We start from the raw sequence: 9,774 nt of genomic DNA on the forward strand, positions 1-9,774 counted from the left end.
AGAGAAACCGGTTAGCGTGGTTTTTTAACATTACATTTACATGGAAAAACCGGTTCGTCGATAGTTTGTGCAAATGGTAAGCAAAAATGCCTGATGTTTGACCTGATCATAATTCCAAGATGGCGGTCAAAAATGGCTGGTGGCAAGCACATTTTCCATTCCGATATTTTGAACTACCTTTCAAGACGTTCCATTATAATTCATTTCGAACATTTCCGGTCGGTCGAGCCAAAATTGTCTTTCCGTTAAAATTCTTACCCAAATTTCCTGAATTTATGGGTAAATAGGAAACATCCCATGTGATGGTTTTGAAAGTTTGCTGAGTCAGGTTTGAAATGGTATTTTTAAAAAGTGTACAGCCAATTAAAAGCAAAATAAAGCACTCAATGACTTCCTTCCGTTTCCACCCTGTGCTTTCATCTAGCAGGGGCTCTTCCTTGTTTGGATTATCATTAGAATACAGACTCGGCCTTGTTTGTTTTCCCTAGCAACCAATTTTCAAACTTGTTATACTTGATCTTTTTTGTATGAATTATACGCTCCACCGACATGTGAGAAAATACATATAAATCCCTTTTCAAAGGCACAACCGGTTAACGAAGGCATTACATACACTGTCAGTAAAGCAAGGGGAGATGCAAACCGTATTGTCAATTTTACCCACCACGGGTTGAAAAGATAAGATTGTAACAAGTCTAATAAAAACCTTAAGTAGGGAGTTGACAGGCTTGAGCAAAATGTTTAGTCATACTTCTTTTGTGATAATTATAAACCACTGGGTCACTTTTTACCAGTTGGATGAATAAATGTTTAAATCGTTAACCATTCAATGAGAATAGAAATTAAATTTTGAAACACTACGTAAAGCTAGCCCCAAGTAGTTTCAGGAACATACCATGCAGAGACATTGATAATAATTTAACAGATACTTTCTCTGTTTGACTAAAGGTCGGTACTCGCTGTGCTTACCTGAATTTACCTCGATTAGTCAACTGAACTATCCCTACAAGTTTTCTGGCTCAAATCTTTTGTTGTTGATAAAAAAGGGCTTTCTTTTTTTCTGTTTACTCCACGATGTGTGGACTAGTTACGTCCAGTAATATGTAAATCGCTACCGAGCTATGAAAACACAAAATTTCCAATTCAATCCATTGCTACGTAGATAATTAAATCTCCTGATCAACAATATAAATTTAAATGTTAAAACATGCAGATCTTAGATCAAGATTTTATTTATAGAAGATATCAACTAAGAATAACCACTACTCGTATGTTATTTACCTCGTCGACTTATTTTCGATAAGTGAAACCAACAGATACGTGTCGTATTGACATTTACATTTCACCTCACAAGGAAAAAAAACAGATCTCAAATTCCTTAAGTTTGAATATCTTTATCTTGCTACTTAGATATGGAATTAAATCAAAGTCAGTCCGGCTATAAATGAACAAAAAAAGAAATATCATCCACAGAGTTCCGCCGAATGAGCGATGACAAAGAAGGACACCCGTCTTTTAAAAAGCTGTAAAATATACCTCGATCATGAAGGAAGCGTTTAAGATATTATATTGATTCCCTTGTTGCAATTGAAATCTAATGGAAAAGAGGTTTTCTTACTACTTTGCGCAATTCAAAGACCTATGCTTCAAACTTCAAGTATTGCAGGAATATTTAAGAACTATTCTGCAATTGATGATTTAGGAAACACTTTTAACATTCCTTTATTGACGGAGGAAATCTTCTTTCTTGCCTTATGTAATGAATGCGTTGCAAATTGATGATATAAAATCATTCGACTAATTTTCTAAGCGCACGGAAAAATAGGTTTAACTGACCCCCTTTAAAAACCAATTAATCATTCGCATTTTGCCAATTGGAATTAAATCAAGTCTAAGCGCACTTCGCAGTTGTTGAAAATGGCAAAAGAAAAATTCGATTGTAAAGGTTGAGTACACGCAAACATCAGTAGTTACAAGCAAAGAAATTCATTAGAGTATATTATCGCTAAGATTATCAAATTTCAAAAGTAAACATGTTAGAGTAATTAACATTACAGTTCGTTGTTTACAAAAAATATTTTACCTCTGAGAAAAATATTTATTAATTTCTTTTCAATAAGATCCTGAACGTCACGTATTTTTTATATTTTACTGCATATTAGATTATCGCTATTCAGGTGCTAATGGGAAAATTCTCTTTGATTTCTTGCTGTTTATCAAACAATGATAGAAGTGTAGTTCAAACGTGGTTTCAGTGAAAAATAATATATTTCACGATGTTCAAAAGAAACCATTACGGCCAACCTATATCGCAATTATTGAGTTAGTGTATATTTTCAAACATTCGCATCTTTAATGTTACTGTTTGTTACTCGAATTTTCTTTGCTAAGGATGAGGGTCAAATTTTACATAAATAATCAAACTCTTTCTGGCTTCACGCAGAATATGATACTGTTTAGTCTCCAGTAAGATATGAGAGGTTTAAGGGAAGACTTTTCTTTGGCAAGGAGCAGAGACGAAACGAAATTAAAACCTCATGAAAACCTCATTAGCAGCATCATTAAATGCTGCTGAATTTGGGTTAGTTGCAGTGAAAAGCACAATGCCGTAAAAGCCCAGCTTAAGTTTCAAATGCGACATTAAATAGTTTCACGACCACGAATATTTCCTAAGGAAGCAATTTCGTTGAAGTGAGCCAAGCTTAAAAGACAGTTCTAATTGCGTTGGCCGGCATTCAGCCTACAGATTGCGGAAGCGGAAAAGCGTCTTTTTGTCACACAAAAAGTCAAAACAACGATTGTCCAAACAATTAAATCCATTTGAAAAGCAATGCTAAAAAAGCGCCGATCCTCAAAACGCTCCTAATAAAATTAAAGCGCAAATATTGGGTATAAAAGACGACGGTTCCACACGTTGACTTTCACATTATCCTCGTCCAGTCCATCTGAAGTTCTGTCCGTTCATTGACTTCCGGCAAAGTGTGATACACCGCCAACATGAATTCAAGAGTAGCCGTTGTACTGTTTATCGTTGTCGGGACTGCTGTGTTGTTTCAAAAAAGCGACGCTTTTACTGCAGGAGCAGGAAACATTAAAAAGAGAGTCGTCACTGAGGTAACGAATCTTAGTCTGCTGGCTTTTACGTACTTATGTGTCAAATCAACGAAATCAAGTTAAGTTGGTCGTACAGAATTGATCAGACTTGTTAGCAATCCGTTGGGATTAATTTACTTTTGCACACTGATTTTTTTGCTTCAGTACCGGGGCGTAAGTTAATAACTTAACTCTATAGCTGAAATTTGTGAAAAGGTCATACGACATCGCTCGATTTTGGCGCGGACCACGCCCACATTGAAAAAATTCAGATCAGATCAGTTATCAAAGCAAGTCGAAATTATATATCTATATACACAAATTTGAAGACTTTAACTGTTTTTTTCTCGTGGTAAAATTTTTCTTAGACATGACGCTAAATTGAAGATGTTGTTATTATTATACGGGTTCGTGGGTTTACTTTGTGGGTATTTTGCACGCGACTGCCGTGAAAGCAATTCGCCACTGGCTAATGATTAAAGGCTCATTTTTTTAATCCATCTTTCTTTTTTGCAGACTCGTGAGCAAATATGTAATTTAAGTGGGGCTGTACCATTCTTAAATTAAATACTACATCGGTATTTTTTTTCCCACCACACCAAAAACATGGCTTCTGAATTTCGCCTCAAAGATCTGTCGGTACAATTCAACATCAAGCAACGGTGAGCTCTGAGTTCGCCTTTTCAACTAGTCAATGCTCAATTCCTTATCACACCAGGGAAATATGATAAGAACAAGGAAATACGCAGCCTTCAGATTTAGTTTCAAACTTCTACCCAGAAAAAAAAAGAATTCATATCTTAAATTAAAATTGAAAGGGTGAATTCAATGCTCTTGCATATATTGTATTTTTCAAAGGGTGGTCGACGGTTGCACCTGTTTCGTTTCAATTTAATGTGGAAAGGTCTGTGGCAGACACATATATTTATGTTTCGGCTTCTTTTAACTTTCTTCGAAGAGATCAATTTAGCAGTAATGGGCAATACACAATCCATGATTGCTCTTTAAAAGAGTCTAGATTCCTATTAGGCACCGTTTTCAGCAGATTCACGTAGAGCGGCTAGTGTTCCTACGCAGTTTATTTGTATGTAATACAAGGAAAAGAGTCTGTTGATACACAAAGAACATCAATATTTTATAGCGAGACACCCGTTTTATCTGTGTATTTTCTCAATTTCGAATAATCAAAACTCAGAAATCATTCCTATTGGTGTAAATACAAGAAAAATCCGGACATGAAAAGTCATTTTTCCTATTGCCTTAATTGAATTTTTTCATCACACCAACGTTTCATTGCCGAAAACACGGGAAGTTATCCATACCAAGGAAGAGCCTAAGGCTACTTTTCATTTTGATTGAATTCGTGTTTGCAAACAATATTTCCTAAATTGAAGAACAAGGTATCATTAGTTTATAAACTTAGTGCACACGATATCCTATTTATATTCTAAACAAAGTTCAAAATAATGCTTTAGACTAAAAAGGGACAAAACTGTCCGTTTGGAGTTGACACCTCGCATGTTTCAAAATTCTATATTCCAAATATGAATATCACATAAAAGCCGAGATAAAACGCGTCAAACACCGCTTATGACAACTTTTTCAAATTACACAAGTAATCGGGTTTTTTCAGCGATTAACTTCATAACAATCATGGCAAACGGTTCATTTTATACGACACGTTAAATTTGACAGTCTGTCGCCTTAAATGTCTAAATTGAATAGCTTGTTGGCAAATTATTAGGAGAAACCACTAAACATTATTATTGCGTTACATCACTTCTATTATCAGACTGTTGCTGAAATTCATGTCTACGTTACACGCTCTATTTTCATTAAATGGTTAACGATAAAACAGCTATTCATCCAGGTGCTAAAAGGGTGACAAGTAGTTTATCACAAGAGAAGCATGCGTGCACCTAGCTCCCCTCCTTGTTCTCTATTAAAAAGAATCATCATATGAAATTGAAACAACATTCAATGGACTGAAAGGTAGCCATGCTCTCATTTTATTAGCATCATTTAGTCCCTCAATGGCAGAATTAATGCGTTCACAGATTTTGACCTTCTTCGTTGTAAAAATATTTTTCTTTGTTTCCGAGATTGAACAATTCGCCACTAAAAGATTTCATTTTTGTTGAATTATTGTTTGCAATTGACAACAATATTTCCTCAATGGTAAAGTAAGGTTTCTTTTGATATACGCATATTGCACACTGAACTACTTTAAAAAATAAGCGATATGAAAACTGTAAATTGAACTTACATGTAGAAAAGGACAGGGTTTTCGAAAATTCTCAAAATGTGAAGATTGATTTGTACTGACACTGTTGAGTGATGACTCCATATTGATTGAGAACACTTATAATTAATAATTAAAACTATTTTCGAGTAAAATGAAAAGCCTTTCTCTGTCCCGTAAAATGCGAATGTTATAAGACTGCAGCTCCTAGATTTGTAAAACTGCAAAGACTTTAAATTTATAACGTTAGTTCAATTTTGATGGTGCGTGAATTCCCGATGTTAATTTCCGTGGTTGCTGTGCACTAGGCAATATTGATTCATAGTTGATATCGGCCAAATCACAAGCATGTTTCCAAACAAATGTTTTCAATTTCCTTATGTATAATTTTATCCTAACGTTCGTAAACTAACTTGAGATTAATCAATTTTAAAACGAGTATGTTCAATGATTGAGTTTAAAATGGCTATCATCAACGAACATCACGTGAACGCAATATTTAACAATTTTTTCACTTTAATATTTTCAATTTATTTCCTTGTTTGTGCCGCATTTCTGTTCCGTATCAAGCAGTTAAGGACAACGGCGACTATGACGGAACAGAAGAACTTTCGTTCTACCTATTTATTATTTACATATCAATATTCCTGTCGCGCCAAGAGCGTCGCGCTACAAAGGTGTGAGCACTTGCCATCACCAAAGTAACTCGAATACCATGGAGGGTCACGAATTATAAACTTAGCGCCCCTACAAGGTTATAGGATAGCCCATCCTCGGAAACACCGAAGAGGCTAAGCCCGACGACACAAAGTTAACCGAGCATGATTATCAGCAGGACAACCCGGTCTAGTTCCAAAAGCATGTGGAATCCCGGTATGCCGGGCTCAGCATTTGTAGCATTGCCTTTTTGTGTCCAACTGGTGAGCGGGAACGGACATGCCACTTTCATACCTTCCTATTCTAGGTTATATTTACTACTGATCGGCAAGTGACCGATTGGATGTAGTAAAGAGATTGTCACCGATTTTGTGCTCAATCAGAAACCGGAATTCGAAATGGTTTTTAAACTGAGTTTAGCCTAGCGTTGGCCTTCCAAATTTAAATCCAAATAGTTTGAGACGCAAAATTCTTTTGATTGCAAGATTCCCAATTAAACAATAATAAGCCAAAACGAAAATAAACTTACCGAAACAACAAACTTTTCTCAAATTGTTCGCTCACAACCATATTGTCAGAATGTTACAGTGTAACGTTCGGTAACCTAAATAACCTGCATAATTTGCCTTTTTCGTTTGCTCTTATTCTAGGCGGATCGGCGTTTGATGCAAGTCTGCGAAGCTGCGAGACAAAGTTGTTATACGCTGAATCTGAAAAAGACATTCAACAAGATGACAATAGACGAACTGGAAGATGAGGAACGACAACATGGAGAAGAATGACTCTAAAAATTAAAACCTACTCTTAATTTGAATGAGTGTGAGCCCGGAAACAGCGGGAAAATTGCGAATGAATGTAACATGTACAATTAAAATGAGAAATTAACTGTAAAGCAAGATACAAATACAGCAATTTATGAACTAAATTCTTCGTTAGTGTGGATATCACAGGCTTTCGATTACTTAGAATTTTAATTTTGCCAGCGAAACTGCACCCGTGATATTTATCCAGCATGCCTTGTGTTTAATGACGCCTCTTAAAACTGAAAGGAAATACGGTAAAAAGCCCCATAATCCCCTTCTCCGTTTTCCTTGCCTGCATTCTCTTTGGAATGATTAATTTGTTCAACAGACCATCAGTTTGACTCTTAGTGGATGAGTGTCATTGAATTCGTTGGTGGACAAAATATCCGGCCCACCAAGTGCGCCAAACCAACAGACTGGGGACTGTGCTGTTGGTGTTAAGGAATAGAAATAGGACAATATTCCTCTTGCCCTCGATGCAATTTGGACATTTTTGACACACCTTGGCTCTCCACTCCCCCTTACCCCACAAAAAAGTGTCTAACCATCCTCAAGTTCTCAAATAGGTACCTGAAGCTCACTCGGGCTATCTCAACCAACTACACAGTGTCAGACAACACACAAAAAATGCCCATTCATTAAGGAACGCTGCTACCACTTTGACAAAAATGGACACACAACGGGCATATAGGATGAGCCGACACCCCTTTCAGGCTGGTTTTCACTAGCGAAGGAGTCGTAATCGGAAGCGCAGAGCGATACGATCAAGTGAAAATCAAACCGACGGTGTCGGAAGCAGAACACCGATTCTGCTTATATGACTCCATCATACGATCTAGTGAAAACTACATTCTCGGAGTCGGATGCAGAAGCGGAAGAATAAACCAATCACAATGCTTGATTTCGGGCCATGTGATTGGTTGGGTTTTGTGCTTCTGCTTCCGACTCTGGCGACTAGTTTTCACTGGATCATCTGAATCATAAGAGACGGAGTTGTAAACGGAATCGGAAGAAATGGAAACGTTCTGATTCTTCCGACTCCGATTCAGTTGACCTTATGACTCCGCTTACGACTCCGATTTTTGATTTTCGCTAAGTCATAAACGCTATTGTGATTCCGATTACAACTCCGACTCCGACTCCGAATCCAACCCCGTCGCTGGTGAAAACCAGCCATTAAAGTTACTTGCCTACACGGGGAGTCAGTGAAACCGATGGGATATTGTCACGTTACTGTGCAATACGAGGGGCACTCTAAGGAGCTGCATGAATATATGTAATGAACAATGAGAAATCCACCCTTTTCTGGCAGAGAATAGCTGGAGTCTATGCATCCGGGTTCGCCCTTACTTTAGTTGCAAACATCAGACACCATTCTAGCCCTGGATGATAACCTGCGTAAACATGCAGTCGTCAGTCGTTTTCTCTTTGGGTCTAGGCGGGATTGAAGATATGCAGGCGCGGATGCAGCCTAAAAGGAGCACTCGGTCCCAGTTCTGGAATGGCCGCCCGATATTGTTAGCTCGTAAACCAGCGGTGGATGGAATATTAATTGGCTAGAGGCTGAAGGGTTTATGAAGAAGGGCAGCAACTAGCCTGCAAGCAGGCTCTCGTGCGCTGCAGCACGAGCAAAGGCGAAGCCGTGTAAAGAACAGTCTCTCATTTCAAGCGCCAGACCCCTCTCTTGCTGCTTCGTCTGTACTGTTGCCGCAGCACATGAGAACCCGCTCGCAAGCTAGGTAGCAACGAATGGGTGGGTTGTTCCAACTGTGATCCCTGTGAAAATGGATTGCAATGTAAGGGTTTGTAGTGATTTCATGCTGACAATTAATCCACATTTGAAAGTCAAAGAGTACCCCTCCTAAGCATAGAAGATATTTACCCCAGTCTAGGTTGATTGGTTAATTGGTCGTCATGCCGACGTACAAATGGAGGTTGAGGAACAGTCCAGGCCATTCCTTGCCATCAACACAATCGGCGGTTTGTACCAGTGCCAGCTATCAAGCCGCGGGCCATGGACCAGGTTCTACAGGGTATTTAAGGGCTATTTTTGCAATTGGATGATATCGTGAACTATGAAGAAACATAACATTCCTTGGAATGCTTTGTGGAGTATTTGGAACATGGGCATCCCTGCCATTCATCATGGAGTTCAGATGTGAGGTAATAGAGTTGTCGTCCCAACCAGACTGAGATGGAGGGTTCTGGAAACTTGAGGGTCACATTGGTACGGTCAAGATGGAGAACGTGTCCCACGGGGGGATTTTGGTGACCAAACATCGACAGGGACCATAGAAAGCAGGCAGAAATTGTGAGTGATGTCATGGAGACAGAGAGCAAATAATCCAGCAGCCATGCGTTGGTCGGAGTACCCTGCTTTTTCCTAGCAAAGGCCTCATGTCGATTTTGCAGGACCAGTCCAGATAAATATGCTCGTGGGGGCAACTGATGCACACAGTAAGCGGCCGGCGATTATAGCGATGGAGAACACTACAGCTGAGGAGATCATTAGCATGCTGCGCTCCCTGCTTCCCAGCATGGGGCTTACTGATCAAATCGTGACGCACAACTGGCCGCAATTCCCATAAGAAAATGTTAGGAAGTTTGCGGCTGCAAATGGTTTTAAGTATGCCACTGTCAAATGTCATGCATTCGTGACTTCACATTTGAGACTGTTGAAACTCTCTCCTGATCGTCTTTAGAAAGTATTAAACGCTGCAGTTCGATTAATCTTTAGGAATCACAAATATGATCAAATTTCGTTTGCTTTTGGCCATTTCTTTCATACGAACTTCCTCTGGAGACACGGGTTGTTTTCCATTTACTAAACATTCCCTCCTTCGGGTCTACGCGAATGCTCTGTTTGCCATGCAGGGGCATCAGATCCATCAAATCCTTTTATTTCACGACTGCAATATATATTTAAATGGCAGGCAGAATTTATCGAAAATAGAACAGCAAGTTTTGCCTGCCAGAGCT

The 9,774-nt window shown here is 38.7% G+C and overlaps 1 long non-coding RNA gene across 1 annotated transcript; it reads left to right on the top strand.

Moving 5' to 3' along the window:
- The first annotated feature begins 2,940 nt into the window (after nt 1–2,940).
- On the top strand, nt 2,941–9,566 carry LOC145466136 (uncharacterized). The gene is made up of 2 exons (XR_014041824.1): nt 2,941–3,114; nt 6,643–9,566. It is a non-coding gene; the product is annotated as an uncharacterized LOC145466136 (long non-coding RNA).
- The last annotated feature ends 208 nt before the right edge of the window (nt 9,567–9,774 follow it).

The sequence above is a fragment of the Orbicella franksi genome, chromosome 13, assembly GCF_964199315.1.
Source record: "Orbicella franksi chromosome 13, jaOrbFran1.1, whole genome shotgun sequence".
NCBI lineage: Eukaryota > Metazoa > Cnidaria > Anthozoa > Scleractinia > Merulinidae > Orbicella > Orbicella franksi.